The following is a 15,571-nucleotide window of genomic DNA, read 5'->3' on the forward strand; positions in this document are numbered from 1 at the left end:
GAGGGGAAACTGGGAAAGGAGAAATTCGCATGTAAATAAAGAAAATATCTAAAATAAAAAAAAAATCATACTATCAAAGGTCCTAAATAGCTATCAAAAACAACTATCACGTCTGTCATTTTTTGGTCAACAGGACAATTTTGAGTTTAGCAGCACATCACAGATCATCATACTCCACATTTTCCAGAAGCCACCTGGCTTTTCTATACTTAGGACCACTGTGCATCCCCCCCACCCCTCACAGTCTCTGTAAGACCAACATTTTGTTAATTAGCCTGGCTTAAGCCCAAAATTGATCAGGTCCACATTCCCTGTTTCTGTCAGTGCTGAGACAACACTGAGACCCTGGCTTTTTCTTTCATCACATTTTGCTGCTCTAAGAGCCCTGGACTGGGTGAGCAATCTTTACCTTGAGTACGTTCTTGCAGTGCAAAAAGGTACAGTGCATACTCCAAGAAGATAATTTCCCACCCCCAGGTCAAGATTCAGTCTGACCCATTCAGATCTGCTACAGCCTTTTCTACCTCATAAAGACTGCAACCCACCACAGAGCTCAAGAAACCACTAAAACCTATACCAAAGCCGAGGTCTCTACGTATTCAACATCTTTCTTAACTCTGTGAGCAGAATTCTACCAACCTCAGTTAATAGGGCATCAAGCACTACCACTCATAGATCCAGCTTCCTCACTAATTCTTACCATCCCTCTATCATCTCCCAGTTCTTCTTTTCCTGGGGACTCAGCTTGAAGTAACAAATTGTGCTTAGTGTCTGGCATACATCCAGTCCACCAGGAACTGCTTTCCCTTGTATTACTTTGAGTTTAGTAGTCTTTATCTCAGAGAGTGCTGGCTGTTACTCAGTTTCTCTGCTTCCCTAGACCTCATACTGACCCAACCATCCCTATGCCCCACATCATCAGAAAACCAAGCTGGGAGAGGCAGTTTTTATTACTTTCAAAGATTTTCCAGATTCAGTAAGCTATATGCTTTATAATCCTTGATAGTCACATGTTTTTGTACTGGGTTTTCATTAAGGTTTTTTTCACTACTCTGAATAATAAATTTACTATTTCTTTCTATGAATGATTGACAGGATGGCTAGCTTCCATCACTTCTACCTTACTTTCTTTCTCTTTGCGAGCCAGTTTAACCCATGGGTTGAAACATTTTAGATCCTAAAAGGGACTTTTGGTGTAGAACTAATTTTTACTATTTCCTTTAGCTTCTCAACAGTAAGAAATGCCAAGGAAGCATCTCTACTTCATTCTTTCTTTTAATGTCCACAGAAAACTCATAAGTTAATGTAAAGTACACTAGCTGTACATCTCTTTACTGATATTGTCCTTCCGTTCCATGCTAATTTTTCCTCTGGCAAGTCTTCTCATCCTTGGTTACACATCTTATTATATACCTCTGTGGCCACACACCGTGTAGCATGGCCTGCATATTCCACTTCCAGAGACTTCATTTTCTACTCTTTAAGCCACTTTTTCATGGTATACCCATATTTATACGATCGTGCTCACTTATTAAGAATACATGACACTCCATGTCACTACTTGGAAGATGACTACTAAAATGATGGCCCCAAGAATATTCCATTCTTACAATCTTAGTTGTATATCCTACCACACATGTCAAGGTACATGCAACCACAACTACAGCAAGACATAGCCCAAGGAGAAATGTAACTAGACTGAGGTTTGCTTCTTTTGATCTATCCTCACAGGGAACAGCCTCAGTTCTGTGTACTAGCACCCACTGAGAGAACTGTAAAACCGCTCCTCTCCTGAGATGGGAGTCCTTTGATTCTTTCAGTACTCATGCAGGTGCCAATTGCTTTGTGTTACTTTCCCTGCAAAGCACTGAAGAAATATCTGCTCACTCTAGACATAATACCTATGCTAGAACAAAGAAGCTATTCTACCAAGTATAGCCTGGCCAATTAGTGTGTTTATTGGCATTAGCAACAGGAATACAGATTGGGTATAATGTACAGGAGCATAAATGCAGTTGTTTCAGTGAAAAGCCCATATGAAAAGTCAGAAATAAGTTATGAAAGTGTTGTTCCTGGGGCTCTTTCCATGACTTTCAGACATCTTGATTTCTAGAAGAACACCTTCTCTCTAGCAACTGTTATTGCTTGCTTATATAATCTTGGGGAAGGATATTATGTATACTCTGCCAAGAAATTCCTGAGACTTGTGAGTTGTTTACTTCTTGAACCTTGTAAATTTTATTTACTTCTTAAGTCTTAGTAAGTCTCCTTCCCCTTGGTTCTGGAGAAAATTTCACAATTCAATGGAAATAGTTATGTACATAGCAACTCCATAGTTGAGATTTGTCATTGTCAATGACTGAGTGATTTAAAAATGGTAAGAAAGCTTATCTCATGACTGATAGGTATAGCAGGGCACAAAAGAAGGGAAAAGGTCGGGTTACATGCGTAGAATGCTATGGCCATCAGCCAGGGTACATCACAGATTAAAGGAAATATGGCCAAGATGGCCAAAGGAAGGAGGCAGGTAATAAAAAGGGGTTCCATTTTACAACTCTACCTCTTTGATCAGGTCATTTAATTTGAATAAATATTAATATTCATCTGGAAAATTAAAAAAAAATAGCATCAATTTTAACAGAATTTTTTTACTAACCAGATAAGCAGCACACAGGTAATGATTTTTAAAATGTGTATGACTTACTCGGGAAGTGTACAAGCAGGAGAACATGAATTTGAATCCTCAATATCCATGTATAAATGTGAGCATTCTCCTAGCACGGGGGCTCAAAGACTAAATGACCTCAAGTACTCATGTACTAGCTTAACCTTACAAGTAAGATCCTAGCTTACATAGTTCCATGCATGAACCACACACACACACACACACACACACACACACACACACACATATACACACATCCTCTTTAGAAATGGAGTAGCACAAATAATCTAATAAAGAGTAGATAACCTGGAATTAAAATAGTCCAACTTCTCTTTTGACTCTACTGTTTAAGAGCTGGTCTCCTTGGGTTAAGTTACAATGGGAACACTGCATACAAAATACTTTTCGTAGGGTCTGTATGACATCTGCCCAGGATCTTCTAGCTTTCATAGTCTCTGGTGAGAAGTCTGGAGTAATTCTGATTGGCCTGCCTTTGTATGTTACTTGACCTTTTCCCTTACTGCTTTTAAAATTCTTTCTTTGTTTAGTGCATTTGGTGTTTTGATTATTATGTGATGAGAGGAATTTCTTTTCTGGTCCAGTCTATTTGGAGTTCTATAGGGTTCTTGTATATTTATATCAAACAGCTTTTATAATACTCATTTTTATTGTTATAATATTTTATAAACTTTAAAGAATATGACAAAAAGAAATTGCAATTATTGAAGGGGGTCTCTGGGAGGAGTTGGGGTACAGAAGGAAAACAAGAATGTGATTTAATTCTATTTACTTAAAATATGTTTTTAAATGATAACAAATTCAGATAAATTGAAATCATGTAACTTTTCTCATTTTAATGCAATAAAACAAAAAAAAGTAATTTTCATCTTTTGAGGTATAACAACTCTTCAGTAAATCCGTGTTATGTTCAAATTGTGAGGACAAAAAAAAACCCATAGTAACACAGTTCAAAATATTTAGAAATGTTAGTATTTATTCAAAACATGTTATGGCTTTTATTTCTTTAATTCTAAAAAGAATTTTAAACGTGATTTGCAATAGTACTCTGGCATAGCATAAAATAAAACAAATATTATGCTGCAAATAAAACCTAAATTAATTTTAATAACTTCAAAGTTCTGTGTTTCATGGTAATTCCCAAATCTAGTCCCTTGTGAACTTTCTACTTTGTATTTATAAGTTTAGTGTATTCCTTCACACATGAATGTGTTACACTTTTATCAGGAGGCCACATTCACTACCACTCACTCTGTTATGATATAAACTACAGCAAAGCAAAATACTCAGTAACATAAGTGCCAAAAGATTGGGCACAGTCCAAAATTAGAACTATACTTTACTGACATGTTCTTCTACTGTGCCTTGTTCTTCTACTATGGAGAACACTTAGAAGCTGCTTGGCTGAAATGCTTGTCTTATCCATCTGACCCTTTATCCAGCAGTGACTGTGCTTCGTGCTTTTTAGTAGACACTGCCAGGTGGGCACTAAATCAATATGGAAATTAAACTGGCAATCTAGAACACATTGATTTATGAGGTTGCGTTTCTCCTATATATTTTGTAATATTTTGAGCATTCATAAATTAAACATAAAATCAATTTAAATTAAAAGTTAAGAGGTAGGAGCCCTCAGGTAAATGCTTAATAGTTTATTAGTTTTATGAAGTATTAGACATACTAAACTTTATATTAGTGTTATTATTATTCAATATTTCCAACATAATAACAAGGAACCATTCACTTTTGGTCATCCAGTTTCTGAATTATACAACCCATCAATTTTAAAATTAAACCATTGCATTATATCTTTCTCTAAAAGTTGGCTTAGTTTCAAAAGAAATTCTTATTAGAAAGAAAGTCAAAGTGTATATCAAACATTCTGTTAAAACTTGAAGGCATCTTCATTGAAGGAAAATTAAATCATTTGCAGTTGTTAAGTTTTTAGAATCATGCATTTAATGGAGGCCACTTCAAAAACAATGCTGTTCAACTAAAACATATCTGTTATTGTTCACTTACATGGTCTATGCATTCCTTCATTTAACACAGCCTGATGTATTCCTTATGGTTTTGGTTGTGAGCCTCGCCTTTACTGGCTGAGCAATCTCCTTTAGTCCCATCTCTACTGCACAATGCATGGAAAGCATTAGAAATGAAGTATAGACAAGGAAACACAGACTTAAACATATTTTCAAGTACTTCTAGAAAGAAGTACAGACACTATATCATGAGCTCAACTAAAATGGAGGGACATAACATTAAAATCAAAGCATTATTTAACTTAATTCTAAAGCTAAGTACTTTGAAGGCAAGTTCTCTTCAGCTGGCTATGGATGTGGAGGTCAGACATATAAAGAAATACATGGACTCAATGAATTATTGCTGGCCTGAAGAGAAGGAAGGCATTTGACTCATGATATGAGAGACTACCAGGAGCTTGGAGAAGCCCTTAGCTGACAGACAGAAAAAAAAAAAAGTCTGAAGTCTGAGATATTTTTAAAGATTGATTTATTTTTCTTTCATGTGTGTGAGTGTTTGTCTGCATGCATGGATGTGTACCTCGTGTGTGTCCGGGGACTTTGAAAGCCAGAAGAACTGCAGCTGCAGACACTTGAGGGTAGCCATATGAGTTCTAGAAACCAAACCTAAGTCCTTTGCAGGAGCATCGAACATTCTTAACTGCTGAGCTACCTCTCTAGTTCCTGAAATCTGAATCTTACAACAAATAGGAAACATATTTTGCTAATAAGTATTGATATTAAAATTAATTTTAAATCCAATAAGCCTGTAACCATAGCCAACATTTTGATTTTAGCCAGTGACACCATAAGCAGAAATTTAGTTAAGCCACTCCTAGGTATCTAACCTGTAGAATTTATTAATGCTAGTAAAGCATGTGACATCAGAAAGCTCTAAGTTTGTTCATTGGTTCTCTAATAATGGAAACCTCTTCCATGTATCTCAGGTCTCCATCATATGTGATACTCCATGTTTCCTTGTAATGCCAGGCAACCCTCCATTCATACAAGTAAAGATGGTAAACAGTGGTGGGTACACAAATTTGATCCACCACCAGCAAAATCAAGCCCGCTGAGTGTTGGACAACCAAACTACCATTTACCAATCAATAAGAGAATTAAAAAAACTGGTATTTGTAAATGTTCAAATTGTCATTCTGAATAAAAAAAATCTACCCCAGAGTAAATGGAATATCTCTTCCATCAAAATATGTGGCTGGAATCAGAATGGAAAACCACAGGAGTCCAGCACGATAAAGTGCAGAGGGACTAACGAGCTAGCAGCCACAGGGAATGGGTATCTGATGATTACACTGCAAACTCTGAACATCGTTTTTGCAAAGGCATCATTGTCCTCTTATGATTTAAGTAAAATACTTGTCACATGCCAATTATTTTTATTTGATGGTAATTATTTTTAAGAAAAAAAATATGATTTCAGATTCAAAACAAAGCTAATGTTTTGAAGCTATTTCTTCACTCCACAGAGCATTTTTCACTTCCCCTTCCTACTACAACAATGCTAGACATGATGTGCTCAGAGGAAAGGTGAACTCATTTCACTCATACTTTCTTTCTCAGAACTGATGGGGCCTGCTGTCTTATATGCATTTGTGTCTAGTATCAGTACTGGTTGCAATTTCAGACACTATGAACAGCCTTGCATTGTCTAGCACATGCTCTCTAACCACTGTGTCTTTGCTGATGAGATTTTTCTGTCTTTCCTGTGGTGTGTCATCTCTATTAGACTTTGTAAACCACAGTAGTTGAAATCTTTAACCAGCCATTACTAATAAGCATATGTTAATTGTTGCAAAGATCATAAGAAGGTCAATTAGGAAGCAAAGACTGGAACCCAAGGCAATCGCGGCTGGAGGGAAAATCCAGGGCAGGTGGCGGCCAACACGCTCTGCCCTGACGGGAGCTCCCTGCATCTTGGGTAGCAGCTCATTTAATGTTTTGATTCGCTGAATTTGCATTTCAAATTTTCATTCCTAATAGACAATATAGTCAGTCTTTGTTAATGAGGACTCTGATTACATGTGCCATTATAATTGGGAATTAGCCGACCAGCCTTGTTTTGGAGATTAAACACAAAGCAAATTGGATTAAATACAGTGTGACCAAAACCTCAAGCCTCCCCCCTCCCTCGTTTTTTTTTTTTAAGAAGAAAAAAATCTTGAGTCAAAGGTGAAACAAAATCCATTGGTTCCAGGCATATGTCTTATAACTTTATTATCATTTTAGAGCTGTAATTGTACTTTAAAAGATAGTCTATTTTGAATTATTCAGTTATAGTGTTTAGAACATGTTGACCAGTTCACCCCTCAAAAACACTGAGCAGTTTGAGAGCAGATCACTAAATATTTAGAGTTAATGATATGATGCATGGGCACACAGTGGTGGATTGTTTATAGTTTTAGGGAATTGTATCTACAAGAGGAATGGGGGCATAACACTTCAAAATGAGCTCCATGTGAACTGATATAACCTGTCTTCATGACAGTGTGATTTTTAGTCTTTGTTCTATAATCTTATGCCTGTGATTTTATTATGGCATCCATGGGAATATTTACTACAGAGATTAAATAAAAATTTTTACATTCGTATTGATTCTTAAGAATGCTTTTTTTTTAATTTAATCAAAATTTCAATACAATGTCACGGTTTGGACTGCAGGTATCATAGCCCTGATGTGACATATAGCTCAGGGTTATGTGGTCTTTCTTTATTCTCTTGGGTCATTTAATATTGTAATCCAGTTACGCTCCAACATTTTCATTATTAAGCTTAAGACCAATTCTTCAGAAGCGTCCACTAATCCCAAGCCATTGGAAAATCAGGGTTATTAATTCCCATGAGATTCAGCTACATGTTTGTTTGCTGACAGGCAGCCTTAATTACACAACAAAAAGATCTTCAAAAGATGAAGAGAAATTCAAATAATTTCTGAGTGAATATTGGCCTTTGAAGACAAACAAATATTTTACAGCTAGATACCACCAATCATGTACACCTTTCCAACCATAAAATGTTAATGTGTGGAGAAATGAAGAACTGAAAACCTTTTATTGGGATGTGGACTTTTTTAATTTTTTATTTATTTGCACTGTTTGCAGAGCTTGCTCCTGGCATGGCCTTACCACCCGAGGATATCTTTAAGGGCCACTTGAAGCTCCATCAAGAAAGTTACAGTAAGGCTGGAGAGATGGGTCAGGGGTTATGAGCGCTTCCTGCTTCTTCTAGAGGAGCAGACTAGAATTCCCAGGATGCATTTCAGGAGGTCACCACTGCCTGTAACTCTGGCTTCATGGGCTCTGGCTCCCCTTTGAGGCTTCTGTGGCACGAGTACACATATGAAAGACACTCGCAGACAGAGAAGCATAAATTTGTAAAATAAACCTTAATGGAAAGTTAAGGAAGCAATGGTGCTTGCTAAGGCTGTGGCTTCTGTCACTGGGGCATCAAGCATCATTTCCTCGGACTGGTGTGTTAATTCTGTAACCACGTAACGGATCACCTAGGCTGGTGTCTGGGTTTGCCTCCAGAACAGATGAACTCCATTGCTTGGGTACAATTATGAAAAGGAAAAGACTGCTTGCTTTTGGTTAAACCAATACAGAATAGTAATATAAATGCCATGACTTTCATTTTTACAATGGTAGACTCATAAACACAAAAATTTCCAAAATACAATAAAACTTTAAATTTTAAATTTTACTCGAGTTTCCTAAGAGTTACTGCACTCCTTGACACTTGATATCTGGATGAACTAAGAATCTTTCTTGAAGTGTTTTAAAAATTATCACCATCCACATTTATCATTATGGAAAATGAGTTCCATTTGCTAGATAACAAAGTATGAATGAAAAATATGTAGTTGCGTGGTCACCAGAGTTTATTAGTTTTAGTTATTTATTTAACCATACCCAGATTATCCTATATGGGTTTGATTACATGCAGAACTATAAGAAGAAAAATGATTCTTCGGCATCTACAAGGGTAGATTTTAAACCTTCAGACAGTGATTAAAAAGGCGGTTTACTTCTCACTTCTCTGCCAGTAAATTCTCTGCCAGTAACGTGGGTAAGTTATGTGGAAAATAATACTGGCTTTAAATCTTGGCAATTCTGATTGATCTGGTAAATTTGTTACATTTTAGTGAAGACTACTACTTATCTTTTAATCTTTGATAGCTCAAGAAATTTTGGGTTTAAACATTTTCCTCTACTTTTTACAAAGAAAAAAATTCTTATGCTCTAAAATCTGTTAAATATGCTTTACCTCAACACAAACTGTTATACTAAAAATTCCGTTTCCTTTAATTAACAACCTCCTTCATATTTACATGCATTTACATATATACATGCACAAATATTCTATGAGGATATAGGATATACTGGTAAAATGAAATGGGATGGTAAATGTCAATATATTACATTGCATTACAAATCAGATTTTTTTTCATGGGGTTGGCTTTAATTGTGTATATGCATGCATGAGCTTACATTGTGTCACAGACAAAAATGCTTCCATAGCATATATTACAATTAAAAATAAGTTTTTAACGGCATCTAGGAAGGAGGTGAGACAGGCAGTTTTACAGACCAAATAACTACGCATCCAGCGATGCTTCTGTTTTCCAGGCATTCCCACCCGCCTCCTCTTCGCCTCCCTTCTCTGCCTTTCCAGATTCTCACTTATCCACACGAGAAGTCACAATTTACACCACAAAGGATAACTTTCATGGTTGAGGTGTATTATTTGTGATATATTTTGCAGAGTAAAAATAATAAAACTGTGCATCAAAGAGTTCATCCAATAAATTTAGAGGTGGTCCACTTTAAAAGTCTTCAGCACTGGCTTTTTGTGAGCTGTTGGGCATCTTTACTTAGTAGTAGGACACTCTGAGCCTGCTCGAGTGACCACCAATGAAAACTGGACAGTAAGACCCACTGAGCTCCCCTGGTGTTGCCCATTTCATTCCTATGCAAATTAAATGTCATCCGTGGGATGTCCCAGGGAAAAGAGGGCTGGAATGTTTTAACCGATTATTCTGTTTTCTGCTTTGTGTCCCTCTTTTCTTTGTGAATTTTGAGACCATGGTCTTTCATTGTAATGAGCTCTAGCTCTAAGAGGAAGATCTCTGTGAGCCGTGCGAGTTCAGCGAGTTCTTTAATTGAGTTGTGGAACTCAATTAATAGTGAATAGTCTCTGTGTGGTTATAACCATAAGGCTTCCCACTACATGGAAGCATTACCATTTTACTTCATATTCCAGTGTTGATGGACATGTACTTTCCTTGGTGGCTTTGGGTTTGGAGTAAGAAGTCACGTATATGCTGCCTTTCAGCCTAGGGAAGTTATTATCCTTACCATTTCATTTGCAAATGTGAGAGGCATTTTTACCAGCACTGCTCCTTGGGACAGATTGCTGCTTTTATTTTTTGAATGTAAAAGAAGGGACTTAATGGACATGTTTTAAAGAACTTTATATGTCTTCTTCTGAAACTCACTTTCTATCAAAGGCCTTTATTTTGGATGCCATGAGAAATTTGGTGCATAGGTTTGGATTACAGAGTATTTTATAATAAATGTAGGCACCCCGCTTCTAGTGTTTAGCAAAGCTTGAAATCAATGCAGTAAGAGTTCCGAAAAGTCGACTTCTTGGCCAGACTCTATCCGTGAACAGAAATTATATAGAGATTAAAATTCAGGTTAGTCATTTTGCTATGTATTTTACAAAGTAAAAGTTTCTTCCTATTCTAAAACATTAACAAATAAATGTCAACCACAGTTGGTCAAGTGAACTTTCTCAATCATTGTGTTAAACAGGAAAGGTACTCCTTTTCTGTGGCTGTGGTGAACCCCGTGGCAGTCTTTGAACGGAAGGGTGTATTTCGGCTTATAATTTCAGTGGGTCACAGTGGCAGCATGGTGGCAGGCAACCAAAGCAGGGTGTGGAAAAGTCGTATTTCCAGCCACATGCAAGAGTCAGAGACAGCGACCTAGCAGTGGGGCAGAGTTATACAGGCTTCAGTCCTGCCCCAGTGATTTCCATGCCCAGCAAGGCTCCACCTCCTGATCGGTCTCTAACTGGGCTGCCAGCCTGGGACCTGTATTCAAACACAGCCCGTGGGGAACATTTGTCATCCAAACCACCCAAAGGGCCACACCAGGAAATGTTATAGGATTTCATACATTTTGTAAATAGACGGACAGGCTGTATGTAACAGGCTGATCCTTAAAGCTGTGCGTTAATCGTTCCACAGCCTAAACTTAAAGCAACCTCTGAAACGTCAAGTGCGTTAGCACCAGATTCACTGAAAGAAACTGATTTCTCCAGTTTCACGTTAGGGACAGTAACCATGTGTCTGCCAGGAGGTATCCTTAATTCAGTCCTGGGCACCATGTAAATCTGTGACAGCTGGCAAGTTTTCAGAAATTACGAAAAGGCAGAGCCAGTGGGTCCAAGAGAGACAGAGGGATAACACGCCTGGCAGGAAGGAGACACGTGTCTGCCCAAACGCCACGAAGGAGGTGCGTGTCTGCCCAAACGCCACGAAGATCTAAGCCACCATTACCTCCAGAAAAGCAGAATCTAATGACTGAAATAACTCTGAGCACTTTTATGAGGTTTTGAACCGTCAAATAAGCAGTGCAGGTGAGTCTGATAACACACGCTTATAATACCCTTCCTTATTTTGATGTTTGACACATGAGAATCCATTTAAGAACAGTCTCAGCTGAACATCATCTTTGAGGACAATTCACAAGAAACTCTGTCTAAAAACCCACTCCCCTACATTAAAAAAAATGGTACATTACTTTGTATAATTCAACTTTATCTCTTATTACGATGATACTTGGCTGTTGTTTTATTGGGTGCAACACACTATTGGTAATTTAAGTATTTCTGTAGCTACTATTAGTATTTTAATTACGGGTATTAGTACCAAATTATTTTATCCTTAAGGTATATTTTCTCACTGTAAGCAATTATTTGGTTATGTCCCCTTTAGAAATATGAGACACATCTGAGAGAGTTTGATTAGTAAATACATTGGTGTATTTTTGGTAGTAGTTTACATTTTTCCAGGAGCTGTTACCTTAGCTCTTGGTAAGAGCATTCCAGGATCTTCCGGTAGGCTCTATCACCTGGACTAAGTAGATTTTACTTATCTAAATTTCAGTGAGAATAAACGGTGGTTTGAAGGTGCCTTTTTCTTCCTAATTTTGCACCGTGAGAGGCAGAGTTGTTTCTCTTCTTTTATTCATTCACTTATTCTTTTGACGATTTTCTGGAGCCCTGCTGCTGTGTGGACCACTCCCACATGCTGAGGGCTCTGTTGGTTAAGGAGACTTGCAGTCCTTAAGAAACAGACAGACTGGTTGAGAAGCTTCTCTAACTGAAAGACGTCTCCTTGGTGTGAGGAGGGAAATACTGCAGTGGCTCTGAGGAAGAAATGACTGTGGGTCTGGGGAAGGGTGGAGATGATTAGATATGAACGCCCCTGAAGAATTCAGAACAGTTCTCTGGAGGCGAGCGGAAACCAACTGGCTGCACCACATAGCAGAGTCACCATACTGCAGTACAGAAGAAGAATGTATAACAACCTATAGTCTCTCTCTCTCTCTCTCTCTCTCTCTCTCTCTCTCTCTCTCTCTCTCTGCCTCCCTCTCTGTCTCTCTGTCTGTCTCTCTCTCTGTCTCTGTCTCTCTCTCTCTCTCCCTCTGTCCCTCCCTCCCCCTCTCTCTCCTCTCTGTCTCTCTGTCTCTCTCTCTCTCTCTTTTTCTGGTATTTGTATTATTTTCCCTGTTATTGAAAATAGATTATTTTCTCATGTAATGTATCTTCATTATGGTTTCCCTTCCCTCCACTCCTCCCCACCTTTGCTGTCATCTGGAACCTTCTATTTCTCTTCCTGGTTAGAAAACAAACAGGCTTCTATGGGATTAAAATAAAATAATAACATAAAATAAATTGACACATCAGAATTGGACAAAACAAACAACCAGAGGGAAAAGAGCAGAAAAGAAGGCATAAGGCAGAGCGACCGACTCATGCGCATATTCTGGAACTTCCTAAAGCATTAAACTGTAAGACATAATGTATACACTAGGAGCTGCAGTTTCTGTGAGTTCATATGTGTGTCATTCCCATTGACTTAGAGGCGTTGGTTTCCTTGGTGTCTACCATGCCTTCTGACGCTCACTTTTTTTTTCAACCCCTCTTCCATGGGATGTCCTGAGCCCTGAGGGGAGGGATTTGACGGATACATTCTGCTAAGGGATAAGTGCTCCAAGGTCTCTCACTCTGCAGTGTCTGGCTGTGGACTTCTGTTCTCCTCTGCTTCAAGAGGAAGCTTCCCTAGCGATGGCTAAGCATGATCAGTCATCTACAATTATAGGAGAAAGCTATCAGAATAATTTTATTGCTACATTGTTTATCATTTGTTTGTTTTGACTTGAGCAGTACTATTTGGTTTTATCCTAGTCCCAGGCTCTTGGTTACCCAAGCATAGGTCAAATCAGATATTGGTAGGTAACTCCCACAAGCTTTGTGCCACTATTACAGTAGCATATATTGCACACCACTGTAGATCATAGGGTTTGTGGCTGGGCTGGTATTTATGTTTCTTCTTTGGAGGTATGCAGAGCATCTCCATATACCAAAGAGGCCAGCATGTAGCAATGAAGGCTCTGTATAGGCACCAGCTCAACTTCTCTCTCCATATTCAATAAGTTGTATAGGTGATATGTTCAGCAATGGGACCTTGAAGTCAGTTTGTGGGGAGCGACCTACAGTCTTAGCAGCAGCCTGGGCTGTTTTGGGAGTTCCCATGGGATCCTTTTGGACAACAACTCAATTAGATGTAACCCAATACCAGTTTTAGAAGCTTAATTTGATGACAAGAGATGGCCAGTGGGCCACTGATGTCCCCATTGGTTATTTGGTGATTTCATCTAGCTTGACACCACGTAAGTCAAATCTTCTATTGTATTAGGTTTCTATGCTGCCCTCAAATGGCCCTTAGTTTTAGCTGTCTCTCCCCCATAGTCCCTCCCTGATCTCTTTAAACTATGAATCTGGATAAATACATTTTTTTCATTTTAAGTGCTATTTTAAGAAGTTTTTTTCTAACTATGACAGCTATGACTCATTGAAGAAAATTTAGAATTCCTGAGAAAATTTAAAGTCAAAAAATCCTACAATATACATATGTTTGTATGCATGTATGTGTACAAAGTGTATATGTATGCATATTGAATATATGCGTCTATACATGTACTCTTCCTTATTGTGTATATTATTCTGTTATTTTATAAATAAACATTGATATATAAAATCAGTATTTACATTGATAGTGTAAATGAGAGGTTTTCATGTAACACTTTATATAATTTAACTCTTGATATATCATCAAACACTCACTTTGGTTACAAATTTTTCTGGTTATAGTTGAGCATATTTCTAAGTTTTTATGGTATTATTTTTGGCATTATTTTGTTTTACTTATTTAACACATTATGTCCCCAAACAGATTTCCAGAAACAGAACTTCTGGGTCAAAGTTCTAACTTTTGATTTGTAATCATGTTTCTTCTTGAGAGGGGCTGTCACCAGTTCATATCACCAACCCTGCTAACTTGCCAAGATTTCACAACCCTGCTGACTTGCCGAGATTTCACCATTCTTTTTCATTAAGTTGTATCCTAGGAAAGCAACTCTGTAGATTCTTTTGTTTTTCTTCTCTGTTGATGCTTTCTTCCAACACATTCAACAATGTTTTTAAAGTAAAATGTTCCTGTCTTCTTATACTTTGGGACAAGATCTCACTATTTTGTCTAGGCAAGCCTTGAACTTACTTCTATCCTAGATTAGCTTTGAATTTGTGATTTACTTGCCTCAACCCCTTGAATAGATGAAATTAAAGGTTCATGTTATCAGGGCTGTCTAGTAAAGAGTTTAACATGGCTAAATGATATATCTCTTTGATTGTGGTTTATTTTCCTAGTTTTACTCTAAAGTTGAATTTTATGAATGATTTTTAAGCAAAAGACCCAAACTCAGTATTTGATGTCAATAAAATGGGCTGCATTAGGATGCAACATTGGAGAATGTTGTTTATATACATGATAACATTACCTAGAGATTTAGAACACTCGTGTTGTGGATTGAAGCACAGGGCTTGAAAGAAACCTAATATAAATAACTAAAGATGATCTACTTGGCCATCCCATTTTTGCAAGGTACTATAAATAAGTTCAGACTATATTCATTCTGGTAGTGGCTATTTTTAGGCCAACGAGAGACACTATATTAATAGTCATTGAACAGGGTAGACAGTGCATGGTTCAACACACTCTTCTTCTTTTTTTTTATTTTCAGAGTAGTGATATAATACAACCTTTGGTCCACCTTAATACACCTTGCTTTTCCTAGCTAGGAAGGATGTGAGTGGCCTCTCCATAAATGATGCTGTAACTTCATCCAGCACTTTTGCTTGTGGACTGAAATTATGACAGACAATACCTTGTTGGCTTATCGTTGTTTCTCCTTCTCTAGATGCCACTTAGAGTGACATGTTGGCAGTTTTTCAGTGATGAGTCCTAAGCCAGCCAGAGCACAAATGAAGCCAGACTTCAATTGACCTCTGTGATAAGAGAGACCACTAGAGACACTTTTCTCAGCCAAACAGCAAGTGCAGGACACTAATTCATAGAAGGCACTAAACTTCAAAAAAAATTGTTTGATGACTTCCCCCTTGTATCCCAGTGAATAAAATGGAGCCCAGCTGGCAGAAGACAGGGCAATGCTGTGTGAATCGGGTCAGTTATAATTTGTACAATGAAAGAATACCCGCT

General features: G+C 37.7%; 1 pseudogene; it reads left to right on the plus strand.

Annotated features, from left to right (window-relative positions):
• Nucleotides 1–10,715, plus strand: part of LOC116084211 — a 44,099-nt pseudogene extending 33,384 nt beyond the window's left edge.
• Nucleotides 10,716–15,571: the final 4,856 nt, after the last annotated feature.

This window comes from Mastomys coucha, unplaced genomic scaffold (assembly GCF_008632895.1).
Source record: "Mastomys coucha isolate ucsf_1 unplaced genomic scaffold, UCSF_Mcou_1 pScaffold9, whole genome shotgun sequence".
Classification (NCBI taxonomy): domain Eukaryota; kingdom Metazoa; phylum Chordata; class Mammalia; order Rodentia; family Muridae; genus Mastomys; species Mastomys coucha.